This window comes from Lynx canadensis, chromosome C2, assembly GCF_007474595.2.
Source record: "Lynx canadensis isolate LIC74 chromosome C2, mLynCan4.pri.v2, whole genome shotgun sequence".
NCBI classification, from domain to species: Eukaryota; Metazoa; Chordata; class Mammalia; order Carnivora; family Felidae; genus Lynx; species Lynx canadensis.
In genome coordinates this window covers 148,739,482-148,761,568 of record NC_044311.2, presented here as the reverse complement: position 1 = coordinate 148,761,568, position 22,087 = coordinate 148,739,482, and the positions used below count along the sequence as shown (strand labels likewise).

General features: G+C 47.2%; 1 protein-coding gene and 1 long non-coding RNA gene across 6 annotated transcripts in view; one reads left to right on the top strand and one right to left on the bottom strand.

The window, feature by feature from the left end:
• The window catches only part of RUNX1 (RUNX family transcription factor 1), a 255,027-nt gene that overhangs the window by 6,874 nt on the left and 226,066 nt on the right, over window positions 1-22,087 (top strand). The gene's annotated exons all lie outside the window — the stretch shown is intronic.
• Window positions 9,794-20,213, bottom strand: LOC115523918. The gene is made up of 3 exons (XR_003971884.1): window positions 20,015-20,213; window positions 10,091-10,095; window positions 9,794-9,804 (listed from the first exon to the last, which is right to left on the bottom strand). It is a non-coding gene; the product is annotated as an uncharacterized LOC115523918 (long non-coding RNA).

The window sequence follows — 22,087 nt, the reverse complement described above, 5'->3', positions numbered from 1 at the left end:
TCCCACATTGGCTTGAAAAATTTTCCTTCTAACTCCAGTCCTTTAGAGAATTCTCCAGAAGCTGCTCTGGTCCCTGAACAGAGATTAAAATCTGCATAACACTTGCCCTGTGACTCTCATTCCTTGACTTCCCCCATCCCTCCTCCTGGGTGCCACCAATGCCCTGCATTTCCTGAGTAAAATAAGGCTTAAGCAATGTGTCTTCCTGGGCCTGTCCCTTCCCCACCAAAAAATGTCATAACTATGATGGCCCACAGTAGTCGAAAGGGACCATTTCCTTTAAGAGCTTGGCAGGCCCTGCACACAGTCAGAGAGTGCTTCTGGAGAACGATGGATGATTCCTGAACACGTAACCGAACGCAAAACCTCAAGTTACTACTGGCGTGCTCGAAAAGTATGCTTCGACACTCCTCTGGATTGCAGACTCCCCCTCTTTGTCCCACTCCCTTGCTCTCTTAGCTTTCTGAATCTCTCTCTCCCTTCTCCTTCCCCTCCACTCTCCCGATAACACCCAATGATGCCCCCAACGATGCCTGCCGTGCAAGAAAGAGAAAAAACTAAGAGAAATAAACTACGTATCCAAAAGATGATTACGGTAATGAATTGTATCACAGTGACATGCAAAGTGCAAACCTCCTGCTAGAGTTTATCAGTGAGAATTACGTTTGGCTGCATATTTAGGAAAAGCTGACTCCAGCCGTTTCAGCAGCCGGGTATTGGCCCATCTCCTGCGGCAGGCGGTTCAGGAGGACAACCCACGGCTGGTTCGGAGGGGCCGGGGTGCTCCTGTGTTTGGGCCTGAACCTCAGCTCTGTCCAGGCAGGAAGGAGACCGAGGGCCCAGACCCTCTCTTCATGAGGCTTTTTGTTCAGCAGAGGAAGAAGCCCTTCTCTGCAAACTTCCCCTTGGATGTCTTGTAGGCCAGACCCAGGTCACAAGACCTCAGGCTTGGAAGGTGTCTGGGACAGTGGGGTTGTCACTTTCCCGCCCTGAGAGGGAAGGGAAGCAGAGGGGGAGGGCAGCTGGGAAGGGGGGTCCAGTGAGCCCCATGCAGCACCTTCCAGGACAGCAAATGCTGTTCCCTAGACCGCCTGCTCCCTGATGACATCTCGTCTCATTTGTCCCAACACTTTCCATGTCGGCAGTGCTTTGAAAATACATACGGGGCAACCCCGGGTTCTTCCTCGGATCTTCATGATCCTCTGGAGACGGGATGGGGCGGGGCCCGGAGCTGGTTAAATGGGAGTCAAGGTCACACTTATTCTCTTTGTCACACTTGCCTCTCGGGTGAGAGAAGACAAGCAGACAGCCTCACGTCCACGGGAGTGCTGCTTATGTGAGAGCCACCACACCTGGCCTGGGGGGCCGAAGTACCTGTCAGTAACTGGAAATAGTTTACTTTTCCCTCGCCCTGCTTCTTCGCATGCTCAAAAGCTCACGACTCGACACGCTGCAACTTTTGTTTTTTAAGGTTTTATTTTTGAAAGAAGGAGAGAGAGAGACAGAATTCGAGCAGGGGAGGGGCAGAGAGAGAGGGAGACACAGAATCCGAAGCAGGCTCCAGGCTCCGAGCTGTCAGCACAGAGCCTGACAGGGGGCTCGAACCCACAGACCATGAGATGGTGACCTGAGCTGAAGTCGGGCGCCCCACCAACTGAGCCACCCAGGCGCCCCATACTTTTATTATTATTATTATTATTATTATTATTAAGAGTATTCTTTTCTATAGAATTTCTTGAGAGGAGCTTTTTTTTTAACTTGCCCTCCTTAAATTTACCTCAAGACGTTTTTGTGACGGAAATAAAACAACCAGATAATAACCCTCTATCTAAGAGATAGAGCACTTATTCACACCTTGTTTTCTGCAAGTGATAGATTATTTCTGCTTCGTAACGACCGGCCCTGTCAACTTCCTCAGTCTGGATGCAAACTACCTCCCTGCAAGCCAGTGCCTCAATAAGGAAAACAAAAAAATCTTTACGCAGTGTTTCCCTGAAATAAGCAATAATGTAAATCTCTCATTTCGTCTTGCTGTATGATCAATGTTCACTTAGAGAACCCGCTGATCTCATGTATGCCAGTGGTCCGAGGTCCTTATGTGTCTATTTTCAGATGGACTTCTTTCTAAACAGGGAGCTCTCCCAGGCATGTTGGGGGCCCGAAGGTAAAAGAGCCCCCAAAATAGAAATCTCAGTTGGCTAGTTAGGTTTGTTCAATGGCTCCACTGATTTCAAAACTGATGCTTCACTGTATAAACTCACAGCCCGTGTTAAAAGGATTCTAAATCAAGGACTCAACTTGGCAAATCTTGAAACCACGTCCATTAAGGGGCGCCTGGGTGGCTCAGTTGGTTGAGCATCTGACTTTTTCGGCTCAGGTCATGATCTCACAGTTTGTGAGTTTGAGCCCTGCGTCAGGCTCTGTGCTGACAGCTCGGAGCCTGGAGCCTGCTTCGAATTCTGTGTCTTCCTCTTTCTCTGCCCCTCCCCTACTCACACTCCATCTCTCTCTCTCTCTCTCTCCTTCAAAAATAAATAAACATTAAAAAAAATTAAAAAAAAAAAAAGAAAGAAACCACGTCCATTGGGAGAAAGAACTATGTGGCTGTGACATTTGCAAACATGTGGCTACTTTCCCTTCCCGGCTGACTGTCCCACTTTTACTCCTGGTGTTTGACGTGTCCTCAGCAAAGACTGTGACTCTTCCAAAGAAACTTTTTCTGATGTCTGATGGAGAATGAAGTCATTAGATGAGCAAGAAATGAAATCAGTCTAGCCCAGGGGCACCAAAAGCAAACTTCTGTTTCTACCTGTCCTGGAGAGCTCTATTAGTCGATATTAGTATATCAGATCAACACTTAAGTTCTTCTGAAAGTGTGTAGGGTTTCAGACATTTGTTGTTGTTGTTATTGTTGACCATAAAGAAATATCTAAAACATATTGCAGTAGCCAGTTGGCCACATAGGAGTATGTTTATTTTTTTATTTTATTTTTTTTATATGAATGGCTGTGTCACCATTTTATTCTCTTTTTTTTTAATATGAAATTTATTGTCAAATAGGTTTCCATACAACACCCAGTGCTCATCCCAACAGGTGCCCTCCTTAATACCCATCACCCACCCACCCCACCCTCCCACTCCCCATAAACCCTCAGTTTGTTCTCAGTTTTTAGGAGTCTCTTATGTTTTGGCTCCCTCCCTCTCTAATCATTTTTTTTCCTTCCCCTCCCCCATGGTCTTCTGTTAAGTTTCTCAGGATCTACATAGGAGTAAAAACATATGGAACCTGTCCTACTCTGTATGACTTATTTCACTTAGCATAACACTCTCCAGTTCCATCCACGTTGCTACAAAAGGAAGTATGTTTAAAAGAGTAAACGGGTCACTTAGAATCTGAAACGTGCTGCATGGTAATCTGGGCTCACGGGCCACCCTGGGGTGAGCTTTCTAAGGGAGCTGAAACATCAGAGCTGCTCTCTCATTGCTCAGGGAAAGAACAATTTCCTTTTGCTCTGCATTTTTTTTCTAAGCGTGCATACACTTCAATGGTTATTTTTTCTTGTAGCCTCAAAATGTGCAAAAGAAAACATAGATGAGCTGAAGTACACTGGCTTGAGGGCCATTTTTTTCCAGAAGCAGTCTTAACATCAACCACAGGTTGCTGCCTTTTATTACACAGCTTCTGCTGCGCTTTGAACTACGTGCACCAAGCCCCTCATTCCACACACCATCTGCAGGCTGCATCTGGGAGGCCCCAGCCACCTCCCCAGTGGCCACAGCTGAACTTGACACTCACCCACTTTGCAAGGGTATAATTTATAAAAATCTGAAACTGCATACATGTATAAAATCCCCTGCAAGGGTCTGGAGAAAATGCGAGGAAGGAAAAAAAGCTCTGGCCTTCTGGAAACTTCTGTCCACCCCCAGCCCTTTACAGGCTGGAGCACATAATGTGGTGGGAAAGGGTAAGAATGAAATTACATAGGCACTGACAAGGATGAACAGAGAAACTCAGGCGGCAACTCTCTCATTATTGAATCTACTATTTATAAAGATCAGGGTGGCCATGACTCCCAAAGTTCTAGAGCGGAGGAACAAGTATTAAACAACCTTAAGCAAATATTAGGACTTTGAAGGGTGTGGGGTCATGTAAAGACACACAAACGCCAACAATGGAAATTCTGTTCAGCTGCCAATCATCCTACATCATTGCTTCATATTTAAAAATAAAAAAAAAAAGCTCCTTTTCTTTTGTGTTGTGTTCAAAACAAAGCAATCATTGTATCTGTGTCATGGAGGTGTATGAATATGTTTAAATAACAAATGAACTATGAGACATCATCCTGTTTAATATTTCTAAATTGTGTGTGTGTGTATAGTTTTACATATATAGCTCTATATAGTTTCAGTTGGCATTTGAAACTACATATGTATAATACAACTGTATGTATAATATATAATATACGATACATAAATATATAAATACAGCTGTATGTATAATATATAATATACAATATATAAATATATAGTATACAATACATAAATATATAAATGCAGCTGTATGTATAATATATAATATACAATATATAAATCTATAAATACAACTATATGTATAATATATAACATACAATATATAAATATATAATATATATTATATGCAAATCTATAAATACAACTATATGTATAATATATAATATACAATATATAAATCTATAAATACAACCATATGTATAATATATAACATACAATATATAAATATATAATATATATTATATGCAAATCTATAAATACAACTATATGTATAATATATAATATACAATATATAAATATATAATATACAATACATAAATATATAAATACAACTGTATATATAATATATAATATACAAGATATAAATACATAATATACAATACATAAATATATAAATACAGCTGTATGTATAATATATAATATACAATATATAAATACAACTGTATGTATAATATATAATATACAATATATAAATATATAATATCTATTACATACAAATCTATAAATACAACTATATGTATAATACATAATATACAATATATAAATATATAATATACAATACATAAATATATAAATGCAACTGTGTGTATAATATATAATATATAACTATATAATACATAAATATATAAATACAACTATGTATAATATATGCATATAATATATAATAAATAGCACATCACATGGAACATATAACATATAATATATACTGTGGCTGGAGTGATCTTAGACATCTCTCTGCCTAGGACCACAGAGACATTCACGTTTCTAAGGGGTCACAGCCGGTCAATACCTGAGTAAGACCCAGGAATTGGCTCTGCCTGGCCCCTGGCCCCTAGCATTTTGTAGACACTGGACTTTGGTGGCAGATTCCACCTGGGAGTCTCAATAATTAGCAGACACCTCTCCTAATCCTCCTTAATTACTCTTCTCCTTGGTCAGACGCCACAGCCCTTTACGGGCTAAATCCCTTTCATTGTGGGGACACATTAAGTAGAGGAATTTACATGGAGTCCGCAGCTGAGGTGCGCGCGTTAGGAAGAGAGAAGGGCCTCCTCTGCCCTGATGTGATTTGGATGTTCTCACCCACCCTGTGGTTTGCATGTTCTCTTTTACCGGTAAACCCAGCAGTGCCTTCGCTAAGCTGCCCACCGCACACCCGCCGCCCCCTTAAGCAATTTTAGGGTTAACCAGGTTGGTTTTAATGAGAGTCTCTGGTGAAATCTGAAAAACCAGAGGAACTGCAAGCGTGCATGCTCACGCAGAGAGGGGAGAGATGGGTTTGGCTAAGGCTGCCAGCCTCCAGCTCTCGAAGGGACCCTTGGGAAGTAGGAGAATGCTGTCTTCCCACAAGATCTGAACCCAGGCTACAACCCCCATCAGGGAGATCTGTCCTCACCACACTCCTGATTCAAAGTACGTGTGGTCTCGAGTAGCCTCTCTCAAGAAAAGTAAAGGCTTTTTCCTCTCTCGAGCGTTCTCTCATACACGCTTGCACACTCGCAGAAGCCAGCACTCAAAATTCACACACCTCAGACAGCCCACTGGGATTTCTCCCCATGATGGACTGAATTGGACAAAACCTTTTTTAGGGGGAACAGGAGCTTCTGAAAGTCGAAAGTCACTTCCAACCTCTCTCGATCATGTGACACATAAATAAAACTTAATTAGCGTACCCGAAAACCTATGCATAGCGATTTACTTATAAATTACATGCCTGCCCTTCTGTGCTGATATAATTATGGTTTACGCATTATAAAAGACAGCCTAAAAATGGAAATTAAAATAAGATACACCTAAAAGTGCAAGTTGTGATGCTTTTCCCTTCTCCTCCGAGAATACCCCAATTTGACACAGAAAAGTTCTGGACGCCTACAAATGGCTAACTGGGACTCCGCTTTTACAAGCAGACCTTTATTCCTTCACTTGGACTCTCCGACGGATGTTTAAGCATAAGCTTCACTCCGGAAGGAATCAAGTGTTCTTGATCGCCAGGTCTTGATCCGCCAGGAGGGGTGGTGCGGGGGTCCCGGGGCTTTGAGGTCAGGGGGTTGGTTTCTACCCCATCACCAGCACTCACCACCTGCGTGAATCTGAGCCATCTACCCGAACGTGCGGGGCCCGGGTTTCTCATCTGTAAAGTGGGGGCAACGGTCCCCGCTTTGGAAGGTTGTCAAGCTTTGAGGTAAAACATGAAGCAGCAGACACAGGATGAGCCAGTAGGTGACAAGTAGCCCCGAGAAATGCCACCGAAGATGTGTAGAACAGGGGCTACGGCTGGAGAGTAAACCTCTGCTGAGCCCAGAAAGGGGCCCTGTGGCCGGGCACAGACGGGGATGAATTACCGGCTCTACTTCTCTTGTAACAGCGCAGAAATGATCTTAGTGCTTCGTGGCAGAGGGCTGAGCTTAACAAGGCCGAACTGGTCATAGGAAAGCTGGTATTTATTGGGCATCAGCTATGTACCAGCACTGCATTGGTGCCAAGCTCTTGCTTGTGTCACCTCATGAAATCCTCCGCGAAAACCTGTGAGCAGGAATTCTCATCGCTAATCAGATTTCACCGAGGGAAGCGTGGCACGCAGAGGTTAGGTAACCTGCGCGAGGTGGGGCTGAATGTCAATGAGGGAGCCAGGGGCAAGTGGAGGAGTTCACCGCCGAGCCCACGGTCTGCCTGTCGGGAGGTTGCCCTTCTCTTGGTTCGACACCCGACAGAGTTAGAGACGAGTCGAGGCCCCTGGACAGCAGGTGACACCGTGTGTGCTGAGCGAGAGGAGAGGTTGAACCTCAGGCGGCCTTGAGCCGGGGTACCATCCATTATCCCGGGTCTCTGGATGCATTCGGCGGCGTGGGTCCCTCCCATCCGCGTCACCGATGCCCGGCTCACTTTGACCCTCATGGTGGTCCCGCCCCATCAGAGCTGCCCCCAAGGGAGACATTCATGTGGTTCCAGGGCAGTGCACGAGAGACGCTTCTCTAAGTCACTGGTGCTCAAACTAGGTTGTACGCCTGAATGGCCTGTTCCCAAGGCAATGGTGGGATGCTACTTTGGGTGGGGAGAAACCAGCCCTAAGTATTTCTCCCCAGCCATCTGTCTTAATCCAGCAGTCTGGGAGTCCGCCAGGGGTGGCACTCCGGTGAGACAGCAAGGCACTTTGCAAAAAAGTCTTCAGGAGGTGCTCGCTCACGGGTGGGCTGACCCCGCAGGCCGGCCCGGCTTCGAGAGACAGCGCCTCCTTAAACTTTGCGCCCTAGGTGGCTCTCTTGCCGCATCCTGGTCCGCGTCCCGGGACCCACATACAGAAGAGCCCACAGAATGATCTGCCCAGTAATCAGGGGTCTCATACATGAGTTCATCCTTTAGGAAGCCAAGGAGCCCCCCCAAAGCCTGCACTGTCATGACCCTGACCCTGGCCAGGGTTCCAGTGAAGGTCCCAGCAAACGCCCACATCCAAATATTCCCCTGGCCGAGATAAAAATTCTACCGTGGAAACAGCAGACTCAGCTGTGCCACCAAGAAGTGGCTTCGACCCCTCCTGTAAACAGGACCCTCCACGTCACCGGGGGCCAGCTGCACAGCAAGAGACCCACTGACTGGTTGGTGAGCCTTTGAGAACAGCCTCTCCACCCTTCGGCAGAGACATTTGTCATTTCAGAAGTCCATGTTGCCAGTGCTCCGACATCATTACAAATCCTGTTTTCAAGTAGGTGGGTTTGAGGTTTTCGTTTTCTCTTTAACCTTATTAGTATAAAAAGGCATTTCCCATCTGATTAGTCTACAGCCAGTACCACAGAGTCACAGAAAGTTCCTTCCCTTTCTCCTTGGGCTCTCCACGTGGCAAAGGCCGCAAGAATTAATTACATTTCCCCCCCCAAGCCAGCTTGCAGCCAGTGAGAGGCCCCTGCTCACCGAGGAGGCAGGGAGCCCGCCAGGCTCTAATTGCTGCTATGCAAACATCTTAATGGGAACAAATTAAAAGGCGCTCAAGCTAATTATTCTCCGCAATAAAAAATAATAGTAAACTAATAAAGCTCCTCTGGAAAGGTGATTCTGTATCACCTCAAAAGAGTTGCTTTCCTTATGCAGAGTGTGCAAATGACAGGGAAAGAAAAATCTCCATGCGCTAGAGATTATATGTGGGGAATTCTTGTGACTCAGAAAACACCCTCGCATGCTTACTTAGGGCCATCTGCACGCACCCCAGGGCCTGGCCCGGCCTGCCCCAGCCCGGCTTCCCTCCCTCTCTCCGTCCCGCCGTCTTCCCTCCGTGATCTCCGCTTGACCTTCAGGCAGGCTCTGGTCCTTCCTGGGGAATCCTGGCCCCCAGGCCCCCAGTGGCCTCCCTCGGAGGCCCTAGCTGCCCACGTCAACCACGTCAGGCCAGCCTCGATCCTGTCACTCACACAGAAATGACAGCCTCATCTGTCCATTCCACGTTTCGGTAACGTGGCCCGAAGGAGTAGAAGGCAGGGAAGGACCTTGCTGCCTGGCCCTGGACAGGTTCTGGACCAGGAGGATGAGAGGGAGGAGCCCCCACCGCCAGACTCAGTGCAGTCACGTGCCCTCTGTGATCCCGCTGGGAAGGCTTCTGGCTTGTGCCGCAGATGACAGTTCAGTCTCACGGCTGCTTATTAATGACATTCACCAACATTCACCAACACTCACCGGTGCTTACGAAGCAGCAGGCACATTGCCACCATGATCGCTTTCAATAAAAACCTTATGAGATAAGTACGGCTCTTAATCCCCATTTGACAACAATAAAAAAGGCACACGGAACAGCCCAGGCCACAGGGCTGGCAGGAGGCAGAGCCCAGCCCGGATGTCGCTGGCTTACCCACTCGTATCCCCGGACAGGGCGGGCGGTGGTCACGGCCCTCTGGGTCAGAGGGCTCCCGCTGTCACCTTGAGCCACCTGCTTACCTTCTCTGGGCCTCCTCTCGTCCTCTGAGCAGCAGGTGGTGGCGGTGCTTACCTGCTAGGTGGCCAGGAGGACTAAGTTAGGAATACCGGAATACGCGGCAAACTGTAGCTGAATTCACCTGGGGTAGTGGGGCTTCGACTGCCCACCTGATTTGCCTTTTTTTTTTTTTTTTTTGCGAGACACCACTCTGCTTGATTTTCCCACTTTTGTCTTTACACACCACGGCAAGCGAACTCTGCAAAGCGAACCCTGATGTTGGCAGGCATGGGATGCAGTGTGGAGGGGGGGCAGAGAGCCCTGGGCTGACGCGGGTCTCGGCTCCAGCTGTGTGCACCCCTGCACGTGATCTTCCGCTCCCAGGTCCCACCTGGGAAATGAGAGGGCGGATGTTTGAGATCTTTCCGTGCTGAACTTCTGAGTGAAAGGCATCGTGCAGGCTGCGATTTCGCCTTCTGTTAATTCTGTGCAAAGTTTCTCACCCTCACCACTGTTGACTTGGGGGACCAGACTATGGTTCGTTAAAACTGTGCTGTGTGTTGGGAGACGTCTAGCAGCGTCCCCGGCCCGCACCCACTGGATGCCAGAAGCGTCACCACCCCAAGCTGGGACAAACAAAAAAACGGCTCCAGTCATCGCCACATCTCCTCTGAGTGATGAAATCACCCCTCGTTTGAGAACCACTGCTCCGGAGAAACCTTAGGGACCAATCCATTATTGGTGCTTCCCATTTACTTATGGGTCAGGAAATTTTAAAAATGTGGTGATTCTGACGTTCTCCGACATGTTTGTATCCACCACACCTGGCTGGTCCCCATCTTCCAGCGCTGGCTCAGGCTGTCCACCAAAAGGGACGGTCCATGAGCAAGGGCCTTGAAATTAGGGCAGGCAGCCATAGGTCCCGTAATTAAGAGCAGAGAATCAAGGGTACCTTAAGATTCCAGTCTGCTGAGGACAAACAAGAAAGAATTAGTAAATTGGGATTACTTTCTAGAAGAAATCAGACCTGTTAACCTGACCTTCAAGAGTTTTTCTAGGGCAAGAGAGGGAAAATTAGGTGCTCCTGGGACAATGCATCCAGGCTGTTGTGGTTGACATACACAATGATTAAAGCTCAGCAGGAAGAAGTCATCCCATAGGAAGTGACAAGAAAGCATTGGGGAATGTCCAGTTGTATTGAGCAAGCACTATTATGTAGCATTTTCCAAGGGCCAGGCCCTGTGTTAGGTGCCTACAAATAGGCACTTACATCATTGTTGTCACCTACACAGTGGGGACAGTTAATCTCCTCGTTTTGCAGATGGGGGACCAGGGCACAGTGTGCCACAAAACTCATCGAGGTGCACGCGGCTGGGAGGTGGCATGGTGGGGCACCACTCTAGTCTGGTTTGGGGTCCTGAATGCTTAACCACTAAACTACGCATACTTAAGAGACAGTCTTCTAGAGAGGGTGTGACCTGGGCACTCATGTCCTTTGGAATAAAGTAAAAATGAGCGATCTTAGCCTCTCATTACAGACATCAAGGGAAATACTTGACAGCAATAGAGCTCTTAACGATTTCAAAACTATTAGAAGCTCAGGAGGCTGCAGTTCTGAATCCTGATTTTGAACAACCCATTTTATTTCCTTTTTCATATGGGTACTCTCAGCATGTCTTTGATGAAGGCTCTAGATATCTAGGAGAAAAGTAGTCAAAAGACCAGGTAGGGAGAGATTCCAGGACCTACAGATCATTGAAGATTTAGTCAAAAGTTTCAGAAGTGCCAAAGCATCTTCAATGTCACTTTTCTGCATATTAGTTTCAAATCCTCTCTGGGGAAAGATTTCTTCTGCACAATTGTCATTGCTCCCATAACTTCTGGTAGCAGGGTTAGCCAGCCAGTCCATGGGGCTGTTGTTCAGTGCAGGGAAGTCAGTGTGCGAGTTATAAGTCGTGGGACGTGTGTCTGTTAGAAACACTGCAGGAAAAAGACCAGGCATCCCCACACCCCTGTCATAGACATAGATGGACACAGTCTATGTTTGCTCCCTGACGCCATTGGGCTACCAGAGTGATGCAGGGGTAGCCAAGACTTCTAGGGTACCCGTTGGGGTCTCCTGCAACAAGGCACATTCTGGTTCTATTATTTATTCAGTTCGTGTAGGTACAGCAGTACTCACCAAAATGTAATTCAAGGTTTTCTGTTTCTAAACATATTCTCCCAGAGACTCTGAGCTCTTTGAGAAATAATCTCATGAATCCTTTTCTCTTTTTCTCACAGCACCTGAAAAGATGTGGGCACTGAACAAATGTTGGATGGATGGACAGATGGATTGGTGGATGAATGGGTGAATGGATGGATGGAAGGATGGATGGATGGATGTTTGGATGAATGGGTGGTGGATGGATGAATGAGTAGATGGATGGGCAGAGGGATGGATGGATGGATGAATGGATGAATGGATAGATGAATGGGTGGATGGATGGATGGATGGATGGATAGATGGATAGGTGGACGGATGGATGGATAGGTGGATGGATGGTTGGATGGATGGATGGATGGATGGATAGATGAATGGGTGGATGGATGGACGGATGGACAGATGGATCATGGATGAATTTTTGGATGAATGGATGGATTCATGGATGCATGGATAGGCAGCTGAACAGATAGATGGATAAATCCACTGGCCTTGTGCTTACTGCTTAGGTATAGAAGGCCCAGTTGTATGGGCAGAAGAGGCCACGATAGTCTCTCTCCAGCCATACAACCACAGCTGGGAGTGAGAAATTAAGACCTCTACTCAGACTTGGCTCCCCACCTTAACTCTTGTGATTAGCTAAGGATAGGAAAGAGTATGTGGGGATATTAGGGTAAGGAGAAGCAGGCCGCATGGGGCTGATCCCACTTCTGTCCAAAGGGTGTTGGGCTGGAAGGTCTGGTGGGTGTCCATTGTGGGAGGCTGGGTAAGTACACAAGAAACGTGTGAGAAAAACACATAGTGAAGGGGCTTTTTCTGTTCCTGAGTTGACTGGTTTGTGCTTTAAATTGAATACCTTTGTGGAAAAAGAAATGTCAATGACCAAGAGAATCTCTTATCTCAGGATGGATAATGAGGTCCACTCCATTTCCCATCGAGTTACCTCTAAGACATCAAACAAAAAACAACAGAAGGGATGCCCTCTATTCTTCTGTTACCAGTTTAAAAAGCCTTTTTATTGGAAAGCTAAACCATTTTTTTTTTCCTGTCCAAAAAAGAAAACTAGTGGAAAACCAGAAAAGGCTTGGTAAATAACTTACAGCAGATTTGTCATTAAGGTCTCGGTTTTGCCTTTCTCGGTAAAGTCTTGGGAAGGTGAGTGGACACAGAGACTGTCTTGTGGATGCAGCACGTTTTCTCCATAGCTCTCAATCAAGGGGGGAATGTTCTTCAGTGAAATGTTGGCCAGGTGACGTTGCATACGCGTGTTCCCCATTCTGTTCGGAAACCATGAGTATTTGTTGAACAACTGGAGTATCTTGTGTTCCTAAACACGCCGACCATTCTCCCAAAGCCCATCTGCACCTAAATGCCCCTCAGCCAGGCCTGGACCCAGGTCACATGGATACACTCAGCTTTGCCCATAGCCACATCTGCAGCTAGGAAGGATTCTGTCAAACTTGGCCCTCATTCTTTGTTCCATTCAGGAACATTCCTTAGTGGATCCTCTGTCCAAATAAATGCCTTCTTATATTTGTAATTTTCATCCTTTTCCTTAAGATCTGTTCTTGTGGTTCCTTTCCCATGGATCTGTTTGTTCAGTCTCCTTTTTCATTTGTTTAGACCATATATTGGAACCTTCTTTCTAGATATATTTCCCATTTCTTTTCCCATTTTCTTCACCAAGCTTTTCACCATGAAGTATCTTAAATTGGTGGTTCTTAACTAGAGGGAGCGGGTGCAAGGTGAGGGGCAGTGTTGCCCCTGGGGCATATCTGACAATGTCTAGAGACATTTGTAATGGCCACAAATGGCGGGAGGATAGGAGAAGTGTACTGGGATCTAGCCAGTTGAGGCAAAAGATGCTATCACACTTCTTACAATGCACAGGATAGCCCACTACAGTAGGGAATGACCAGGCCCCAAATGTAAATAATGACGAGCTTGATAATCCAACCTCGTATTATCTATCACCAGAGTTATGGTTGTAGAGATGTATTTCTGCCCTTTATTCAATCCTCTTGGTGTTTTGGTTTCTGCAAAGTGCTACCCCTCCCCCTGAAATTGGGGAAGCAAGTGTGCATGTCTTCAGGGAGTGAGTACCTGTCAAAGGGTAGATGGAAAAACTGAAAGGCCTTAGAAATTATGGTGGCAGAGGTCATTTGGGGATTCCCAAGGACCAATATCATAGACCAGTATCTATTCTAAGCACCTTCATATTACAAAAGAGGATCCTAATCTCTTTACTATGTGGAGGAGGAAGCTATCACCTTAAACAGATGTTCTAAAGACTATCATAAGGGCTTTGAGTATCAGAGGAAAAGGAAGAAGACAGATAAAAGATAAGAGAACCCAGCGTAAAGAGACAACGCCAGAGACAGCATATAGAGACTCCAGATCATAGGCTGGAGAGAGGAGATAAGGAGAAGGCAGGAGTCCTAGGAGCAGAGTTTGGGGGCACGTCCACACAGGTGAGCAGAGTGACCAGACGGCTAACAGGGATGTGCCTGAAACCCAAGAAGGAAAGGATTCCTCCTGAGGCCAAAAGATTCCCGTAAGAGACAAGTTAAGGATTGGAGGAGAACGATGGGGCTGTGGTTGAGAGGCACTGAAGGTGCCTGAAGCAAGGAATAGCCTGGAACACCAGGAGGCATTCCTCGGGAAGTATATTGAACTTAGGAACAGGGTTCTATGGGTTAGTAGCACCTTCTGTGCCTAGGCTCTCGGGAGGTCTCCATACATTGTCCCCTTGCCCACCCTATGCCTTATGAGCCAATATTGTTAGCTGAGTTTGAAAATGAAAACATGGAGGCTCTGAGATAACAGTAAGAATTCAGAACTTAGAAAGGCCAGGAAAGTAAGCCAAGTCTGCGTGAGCAGTAATCCTAGCTATGTTGGGATTAAAGTTGAGGTATGTTTACTGATCTCTGCTAAATCATTGATGCACTCCCATACTTTTATTGTGTTTACTTATATGTAACACATGAAATTTCCTCTAACTTGAACTTGGAGTAGGCTGTTGAGCTGACCACCAACTGTGCAAAAAAGGAGAGAGGTCAGTTGGAGCAGAGGGGACAGTGGGGAGAGGCCACTCAAGAGAGTCACCACCACCAGGGGATGAGTTTGAAAAATAGACACCCATCCTTCGGTTCGCAGATTTGACCATCTGGATTTCAAGTAGAATGGAAACTATATTTAACAAGAAGAAACTCCTTCCCCACTTCACACAGCAAGCCGATGAGCTGGGCGTCCACCCTCCCCTTTCCCCACTCCATCTGTGTCTTTCATGACTATATAACCAGGTTTTCGACCATATCACTACCACCCCCATTTTCCTTCCCAGCCTCTTCTGATCCCAGACCCACCAGGTGCCTGGTTGATCGCACTCTGTAGAACATGTTAGCAATGACCCATCAGCGAATGTACTGAGTGGCTGATATGTGCGTGACCGTGTATTAGAAAATAGCCTGGAATGCAAAGATTACGTGGCATGAAATGGCCTTCAGGGAGCTCACTGTCTGGTAAAGAAGGCAAATCCCAAGCAGGAGAAAGAGTCAGGGGACAAAATGATAATTGAAGAGCGCAGCAAAGACGGGAGAAGCATCACACCAGGAAGATGACTGGTTGCTGAACTCAGAAGTGATCTGTGGAGGGTCCAGAGGAGAAGCGGCCATCTTATCCGGGGCTGGGGAGGACGAAGGAGATGACATAAATGAGGGGGCCAGTCGAGCTGGTTCAGGAGATGCTCATGGGCCATGAAGAGACCACTCTGGCTCACCAGTGAGCAGCAAAATTGAAGCCAGATCTTTGAATGTTGCAGAAGGAAGGCCGCACTTGAACTTGCCAATGGGGGGGTGGGGGGGTCCTAGGTTGGCAGCACCTAAGAATCCGGCTGCAGGGTTTGTTAAAATGCAGATTCTTGGGCCTCATGAGAGACCCTGAGAGGCCCCAGAATCTGCATCTTCGCAGCCCCGTAACCTTGCTAGTACTTAGAGAGATGCTCAGCAACAGGAAGGCTTGGACTGGTTTTGATGAAGTCAAAATAGAATCTTCATGAAATTTCAGGGTGTAGTCAGATTCAGTTCTCCATGTGACAGCTAGCGCCTGCTCTGCAGGGACGTATTCATTCCAGAAGGGTGAGGCTTCTCGTGATTTTTCTCGCATACCATGGATTTTTCTAGTCCGGTCTCTCCGAGCCAAGATCGCACTTACTGCTTATTACCTGCGACTCAAAAATATGTACTTTAAAGCGTACGCCATGGGATTCTAGGGTTAGCGAGAGATCAAGTCGGGTCTAGAACACTCAGACGTGGGCTCCGGATTCTATCCCGCTGCACCAAACTACACAGCTTCTGAAAAAGCTGTGGACGTGCGGGAATTCCGAGATGCGAACACATCTAGTCAACAGGAGGCCCCTGGCTGGTTTGGAGTTTCTTGTGTGAGCTTTTTATGTATTTGTCACATCCTCCCCCTCCCCCACCACCTGTGGGCCCAGGACCTAACCTAGACTCGCCTGAATCCCTGAAGGTGGTCCCAGCTGGGATGTTAAAAATCCCTTAACTCTTTCGAATTTTCCTTCCCTCTGGAGCAGGAAGGAATTCGCTTTTCCAGTAGCAAGGTGGCGGGCATTAAAGCACAGCCATGGAACAAACGCCTCTTGGCTGAAGTAAGTTCAAGGCCTCCGTGAGGATTCACTCTCCTGCGGAACCCTGGGCCCCGTGGCTTGTAGCCTCCACAGAGACTCCAAACAAGAAATTTATGGCAAATGGCCAGACAGGACTCTCCCAAGGCCTTGCTTTGAGTCAAAATGTGGTCTTGGGGCTAGTGACATCACCTGGGAACTTGGTACAAGTTCAGAATCTCCAACCGCGGCCCAGACCTGCAGAATCAACCTGTATTTTCACAAAAGCTTCCCGGCGATTTGCAGGCACACTGACGTTCAAGGAGCTTTGTCCTTAAATCTGCAGCCTGGCCCCCGCGATTGGGCCTCCCCGGCTCCAGATTCTTGCAAAGGCGCAACAGTGTAATCAGTTACAGGGTAGAGGGTGGGGGCCCCCGGGTTTCACTCCCTCCTGCCTCCTCACCCGCCCTCCTCGACGCTTTCCCAGCGGCTGCACCTGCAGGCTCCTTTCTTCTCTGGGAAGCCTCTTAAAACAGACACCCCCCCCCTCCCCGCCTTGCCTCTAGGGTGGGGCTGCACTACCTCTTTTCTCTCTCTGAGCCTGGGATGCTGACAGCCTCAGATGGAGGCATCCTGTTTGTCGAAAAATAAACCGGCAGTTAAAGCAGGGTTGCGAGAGCGAGAAAACCACAGGCCTGCGCGCCACTGATAACGCGGGCAGGCAGCTTTTGCAGAAGTTCCGTCGCTGCAGCGCGCGCCGCGCCAGGACCCGCGCCACCGCCTCCCTTCCTGTCGCCGCCGCTCTCGTTCCCCCCCTCCGCCGTTTCTGGCTGTTGCCTTCTGCGTTCTCTTTCGGTTAACTTCACCCATTGCTTTTTCTCAAGGATGCCCTTGCTGCCGCTCCGTGCAGACGGAGGGATGGGGCCAACGACGACCCCCCTCCCGGGGGAGCGGATACGCGCCGACCCCGGGCTGGCCGGTGTGGGGTCGAAATTTAAGACCTGCCAGGAAAATGGCACAGTTGAGGAGGAGGTGAAGTTGCTTTCTCTTCCGCAGTGTCTAATGCTTTGGCCTGCCTTTAAATACAAACAGAAAGTAAAAAAGAAATAACTAAAAGCGATCCAGAGACCAGTGGTAAGCAAAAAGCTTGTGGAAAAGGAACCCCAAAGTCCAGTATCCAGATTGTTTTCTTTCTTGGAGTAAACTGACCTGGCCTGATTCCATGCGGTGAATAACTAATTACCAATCTTCCCCTTTTGGGGGATATTAAAAGCTCTTTCCCCATTTGCCTGTTATCAGATAAGCAAAGCAGATGAGAAGTCAGTGGGTAACCACAGGTACAACCGCAATATTCGCTGGAAACCAAACAACTTGACCCTCCAAGCCAAAGGGTGTAATTGAGAATTAACCTGAAAATAGTTTCACACAAAGCTATAAAATTCTGTGTTCTCAAATCGGTGATACAGACTTCTCTGCGTGAAAAGAACAATCACCCACCCACGCGTGCGTGCGGCCATGCACACACACACACACACACACACACCCCTCTCCAATCACAGAAAATGGCTCCTATTGGGGTTGCTTCAGAGCACAGCAGAGGGAGGCCACCGGGCATCCCAGGGGTCCTGATCTTTGCTGGGGCCGCTCCAGCTACCCATACATTTTAAGGTTCTCTTCCTGAAGTTTCAGATTTGCTTCTGTTCCACTGTCCAAAAACCCAGGGTAGAAAGAGACCATCTGCCTCCCTCCATCGTCCTGTGTTCGTGATGAATAACCAACTACCCTGGGGGAATAAGAATTGCCCTTATTTGTAAGGATTTCCAGAGAGTCATATCATTTTCCCATTTCCTCCCCTAGAAACGTCTTCCAATTTGTAAACTCTCCTGTCAGGCAGCTCCTCGTGGGAAATCACTCCTCAGACTCTTCCTTGCAAGCCCATCTTCCCATTTCTGTGACCGTTTAGTCTTTATCTCATGCATGCTTCCTGCTGACTTGCCATGTTCTCCCAATTAAAGCTGCTATGCTTGATCCAAATAAATATAAGTCCCCATACATGTGGGCTAATCCAGGTATAGACTCTAATAATAAATAGCTCAACTTGACGATGAAAGTCTTTACTCAAACAAAAACTCAAGTCAAAGGATAATTCATTCTTAGGGAAGGAGGAGAGGATGAGCCAAGGCTAGCACCAGCCAGGCATGAACAGTGAAGTTCACGGTCTATTGGGAGCGTAGGCTGCCTGTCGGACTGACACTCGGGAAGCTCTGTGGGAGGGCACGGTTCTCCAGGCCATGGAGGGCTTTGAATACACTCAAGAAGGAACCTTCTGTGGCGGACAATTGCTCAAATCGATGCACGATTATTTATGTTCATGACCTTGCAGACCTCACTGAAATGTCCTCAATGAACTTCTTTCTCATTTAAGCGCTCTTATAAACAAATGAATAAAAAGGTAGCGAATGGAAAATAATAAATCTGATTTTTCTCCATATTCCAGAATTTCTACATCCATCATGGCCGTATCCTTCAGGGTAGTTCCCTGGGCAAATCTGCAGCAGGTCACCAGCTCCCAGTTTTGGAGCTGCTCTTTGGAAGAGACTTCCGGCGTCCGTTTGGGGGTTGAACAAGTACAACAGCCTCCTGACTTTGAAATCGCACTTCACTGTTGACCAAGACAAGCATTACCAGGCTTCATTACCCTTACCTATCACTAGTCTTGGTCTCAAGTGGCTCTCACTGCATCTAAAGCTCAAATCCATTGCTCATGTTCCCGACACTGATGATTTCAGAGACTGTGCTCGGCCCTGTGAGTACCGGGATGCTGAGAATTTTAGCATTACTAGAAAATAATGCAAAGTTACAAATACGTCTAGGTTGAACGAGGCAAGATTACCTTGCCTAAACGTCTAATACACAGGGTTGAAAACATCAACTAATACACAAAAGCCCTGAAATACTACACAGCCTAATACGCAGGGTTGAAAACGTCAACTTCAACTTGCAGCAACACCTGCTTGAAAGAAAAACACAAACAAACAGAGCAGCCAGCCTGACGTAGCTATCTTCACGTCAGGTGCACTGGGTAGGAACTTAACTATATACCTGACCCTCACTCTCTAAAAAGTTAAAAGAATAAGATGCAGAAAGTGAATTAAAATTCTGCAAAGTCTTTTGGGGGAAGGCTAAGAGGTCTACTTTTACCTCAGACATGTTCCAATTGTTCATCGCGGGCAGATAAACGCACTGTGTGATATCAGGATATTGGTTTGGCTCCTCCAATAGATTCCAAATTACTGGGGCTCAAACAAGAAAAATGTGCATTCCTCTCTCTCGTGGAGTCTGGGTAGGTTGGTATGGCATTGTCAGAAACACTAGGAACGCAGAGCCTTCTACCCCGATGATCTGCCCTCTGCAATGCCTGCCTCTTCCCTCGTGGCCCAAAATGGCTGCTTCAGACCCCAATAACATGCCCACATTCCAGCCAGTCAGAGGAGACAATACGGAATGAGGATATCTACTCTTTCCCTGTAAAAATTTTTTTCTCATGTTTATTTATTTTTGAGACAGAGAGAGACAGAGCATGAACGGGGGAGGGGCAGAGAGAGAGGGAGACACAGAATCGGAAGCAGGCTCCAGGCTCCGAGCCGTCAGCCCAGAGCCCGACGCGGGGCTCGAACTCACGGACCGCGAGATCGTGACCTGAGCTGAAGTCGGACGCTTAACCGACTTAGCCACCCAGGCGCCCCTACTCTTTCCCTTTAACAGCAGCTCTGAAATTTGCCCACAACGTTCCTGCTCGAAGGCCACTGGCCAGAGCTTAAACAAACACGAGGGGACGCCTGGCTGTAAAGGAAGCTGGGAAATAGGCTCTTTTGCTGGGCAGCCGTATGCCAAATTAAGGATTTATTTGTTCATTTATTTGTTATTTATTTATTTATTTATATCCATTTACATTTACTATATTAATATACACTTAAGATAAATATAAGTATATAATATATAAAATATATTTTATATAAATCTATTTGATATATTTAATATAATCTATAATAAAACATTTTATTTAGTACATAATACATGGCATATGATATAAATACCCGATTAGCGTTTCCACATGATATATATGTGTGTTGTGTATATGCACAAAAGAAACCGTCTGACTTATAGGACACTCAGGTTCCTGCAGATATTCGCCTCGTTCACACTGTGTCCATACATCCTCGGTCATGTGCACTCAGCCCTCCCCTGTGGACCAAGCAGTGACGACCCGATTTCTGAGCAATGGTCCCCACCTTTTCCTCACACTCAGGCTCCTGTCCCATCTGTACCCAGATGCGTTTGCACATGAGAATTACAGAAGGTAGACCCTTCGTGGGTGAAGGTTGGCCTCGTCTTCCTACAACAAGGGCACACGGGTTGCAGGGGTTTCGTGCTCGCATCCTCTCAAAAGAGTCTATAGTTAACTTTCAGGGCTTTTGTAAACTGGTCTTTAAACACAGCCATCATTCAAAATGAGACTGTACAGAGACGCCTGGGTGGCTCGGTTGGTTGAGCGTCCGACTTCAGCTCAGGTCATGACCTCGAGGTTTGTGGATTCGAGCCCCGCGTCGGGTTCTGTGCTGACAGCCCGGAGCCTGGAGCCTGCTTCAGATTCTGTGTCTCCTCTCTCTGCCTCTCCCCCACTTGCAATCTGTCTCTCTCTCTCTCTCTCTCTCTCTCTCTCTCTGTCTCAAAAATAAGGAAATATTTTAAAAATATATTTAAAAGTACGAAACTACATAAACTTACGGCTCAACGGATGATTTTACAATAAAGGCAATAAATACTCAAAACCCGTCACTGCCGAATTATTCTACTGTAATTTACATGACCTATGCTCTGGGGGTTATTTACTAAGCCTGTTGTCTCCAAATAGCGGAAACACCGTATCACAACTCCACCCGTCAGTAGTGAGCCCTGAAATCTGCAAATGTGATAGGTAACTCAAGGCTTTTTGCGCAGGGCAGCTGGCTCCTGAACTTCCCCAGGGCCCTGCTGGTTTAAGGGTAGGTTAAGAGCCAGTTCCTGTCCTCTGGCAACATTTCAGGCCATCCTGGGTGGAGCCAGCTAGAGGACCACCAGGCTCCATCAAGGGCAAGGCTAAGAAGGAGCCCCTCCTGAGCCCCCGCTCTGTCCCTTGCCATCTCCTGATTACACGCACCCAACACAGACTCTTCAACTCTGCTTATCCTGTTCAAAGGCCAGCCACATCTCTCTCCTTAATGCCACTAGTAAACCACAGAGTCCCCAAGCAGCTCCCTCGAGGACAGTTACTATGATCTACGTTGCCTCGCAGCTACCCCCTAACCTGTGCCCAGTCTGAATATAGACAATGACCCCTCAGCAAGCTGCTTGTGATATGTACTTTGATGGTGCTGCAGGATAAAAACAAGTATCTCTCTCTGTGAGATGTGTTCTGGGGGCCGTTTTTGCCTGATCCTGGAGCCCTCGCCACCCTCTTACGTGGGAACTCTCCATTGGCGGAAACATAGAGAAAATGGCACCGGGCTTCCTCTTATCTGTCCCCCTCTGCCCTGTGAGGGGAGAAGTACCTACAATGGGAGGGCCTGGGAGGAGTCCCTTTTCCTCTGCTCCCCTCTCTTTGGATGGTGCCCCAGTCAGGGCCTGCCCTCCGGAGGTCCTGTTCCTTCCCCAGCTAAGCCCCATCTCGGGGCTCAGGCAGGGGTGAGGCAGTGCAAGCCTCTGCGGCTGGCTATAGGGTTCCTAGGGTCCTTTCCACGGTCCACACTCAGGTGGAGCCTAGAGACAATTTCATTGTAGTCTTCTGTCCTCGGAG